This window comes from Marmota flaviventris, chromosome 2 (assembly GCF_047511675.1).
Source record: "Marmota flaviventris isolate mMarFla1 chromosome 2, mMarFla1.hap1, whole genome shotgun sequence".
In the NCBI taxonomy this organism is placed as follows: Eukaryota; Metazoa; Chordata; class Mammalia; order Rodentia; family Sciuridae; genus Marmota; species Marmota flaviventris.
Window position 1 is genome coordinate 34,163,128 of NC_092499.1, and position 2,776 is coordinate 34,165,903.

The 2,776-nt window shown below is 37.6% G+C and overlaps 1 long non-coding RNA gene across 1 annotated transcript; it reads left to right on the forward strand.

Moving 5' to 3' along the window:
* The first annotated feature begins 707 nt into the window (after positions 1–707).
* Positions 708–1,221, forward strand: LOC114079433 (uncharacterized). Its single transcript, XR_011705752.1, has 3 exons — positions 708–772; positions 972–991; positions 1,136–1,221. It is a non-coding gene; the product is annotated as an uncharacterized lncRNA (long non-coding RNA).
* Positions 1,222–2,776: the final 1,555 nt, after the last annotated feature.

Here is a 2,776-nt window from a genome sequence, read left to right on the forward strand (position 1 = left end):
CATTCTTGCATTGTTTCACATGTGAGGTTTGGGGGGACACCTCACATCTGGCTCTGACATTGAAACCTAATGAAAACTACACACTCTGGCTGACAACGATGGGTCCATGCAGTTTCTTGAGTTACAACAAATGTATCTATCTTTTGCAGGATGTTGATAGAGGGAGGCTATGTATGAAGAGGTCAGTGTCAGTTTGTGACTCAGGAGACATGATGTGAAATTATTCACTAACAATACAGTATTTCTGGTGATTTTTGCCAGATTCCATGACTGGTAAGGTAGGAACAAAGATTGAGACTAAAAGTTTTACCTTCTTGTTAGAGAGTCCAAACTCTGCTTTTACATTTTACCTTACTACCATCTGTAGGAATAAAAAGGCATATGTAAGACCAAAAGACATATGACCATGATAGCCCATGACTAGAGTTCATAATAATTTTAAGTCCTCCATTTTACATCAAAGAATATACTGAAAATTATCCAACCCAATAAATTATAATAAGATAAAGCAGCTGCTCAGAGCTGTCAGGCATCTCCCACTATACAGGAAGCATGTGACAGGACCCAGGCAAACTTTCTCCACATCTGCTAACTGCATTTCCTGTTGGAGCAGATGCAGTGCATAGCCCAGTAACTTTGCTTGTACCTCTTGGGCACCAGGTGCAGAATTAAGATCTGGATTTGGGACAAAACAGAACAGTTCTCTCGGGGAAGAGCACCACTATGCTGGCCATCAGCCTGCTGGGAGCAGCCATCGCCTCCATCTGTCTTGGTAAGAATGTGCACAAGCACAGGGCGCAGGCTCTCCTCAGCCCTTAAGGTCCTGCAGAGAAAATCTTTGTTTTCTGATGAGGTTCTGAGGGATGAATAAAAGGCAATGGGATCAGAGCACTGGGTCCTCAGTCACTTCATCTTTTTGACTGCCATAGTTCCAGATAAAGGATCAGTCTATTTCTTCTTCTCTTCTGCAGGAACCAGCATGGCCCAGAAGGTAATTCAAGCTCAGACTGCAATTTCTGTGGTGGAGAAGGAGGCTGTGACCTTGGACTGTGTGTATGAAACCAGTGATTCTACTTATTATTTATTCTGGTACAAACAACTACCCAGTGGTGAACTGACTCTCCTTATTCGTCAGGGCTCTTACAATGAGCAAAATGCAACAGAGGGTCGCTATTCCCTCTATTTCCAGAAGGCATCCAGTTCCATCCAGCTCATCATCACAGCCTCACAGCTCATGGATGCAGCAGTGTATTTCTGTGCCCTGAGACAGGCCACAGTGAGAAGGCTGCCTGTGGGAGTCCCACAAAAACCTCAAGAAGAGCTAGGGCCTCTGGGGGGGGGACCCCACCACAGACAGGGAGGAGCAGGGGCTGTGTCAGCACAGGTGGGGGTTTGGCAAGGAAACCTGAGTGCAGTTCATGTAGAATGTCCAGATGTTCACTTGTGAGAAGGATTTGTAGCTCCTGTTCTATGTGATAGATTCAGATAGAACATCATGTTTTATAGCACATACAAAAATTATTTTCAAAATACAATTTAATGAGACCTTATTAATCTTATATTGGTTTTATTGAGTTGAAAAAGTTTTCAAATTACCTTTATGCCAAATGTATGATTTGGATTTGAGACATTTTATTGATGAGTTGTTAAATTTTTAAAATCATAGATGCATTTATACATTCATTAGTATGTAGAAAGTTTAACCCACTTGTAAAACAAATGCCTTTCCTTTTTTTCTGGAGAAATTTTCTTAGTATATTTTTTTTCTCAAAAATAATTAATCAAGTAGAATAAGTTGATAATCAATCAAGTAGACTAAATTAAGTTAGAACTTTTCCCATAATATACTAGCACCCTTTTCTACAGAGTAGACTTAAAATGTTCCCAAAGTTACCACTGTCTAGCTTCTCCCTTTTGTGATATGATTATGATTGTGTAAAAGCATCTAACTTTATTGCTGCCTACAAAAGGAGATGATTAGTGGAAAAATTGACCTGATCTGTGGATTCTCTTGTCTTCATCCTTTCTCTTCAGATTACTGCCAGTTTGAACATGAGAAGAGATCAAGGCCAGAATGACAGCTGTCATAGCAGCCAACACCATTTTATTTCTTTTTCTCCACACATGTTTTCAAAAACCTCTGAATTTGATTGTCATCATTTAAAACTCAAATATCATAATAAGAACAAGATTTCTTGCTTACCTAATAAAATGGGAGATCTATGAATGCTAGGCCCTCTGGGGTAGAAGACAAATGTTCTGTTGGAACATGTAAAGACTTTAATGAATTTTAAAGACTTTTATGAATATTTAATGGATATTCATATCAAAATATGCAAATTCACCATTTATTTCATAATATAAATTTATCTAAATTTAAAATGTCAAATTATTAGTTACAAAAATTATTTGTATCTATAAACAAATCCATAAGACAGACAAATCTGACTTAACATTTTATTAAACTACATCTGTTTTTTCACATGATTTTATGTATCACCCTGTATATTCCAGGCTGGAAACTTAAGTGTAAAATATTCATCAAGGTATAATTAATTTGAAAGATGCTTAGTTTCTATGGTAGGTGTTAGAAAATCATTAGGTAACAAGATTCCTGCCTTTATAGATGTCATATTCAGTGGGCTATAGTGGTATCTAGTACAGAATATCAGGCAGAAAGAACATTGAACTGAAATTTTAGAGATCATTACATAAACAACCAATGTGACTTTAAGGCAATTAACTTCTTTGAACATCTGTTTCCTTAGCTGCAAAG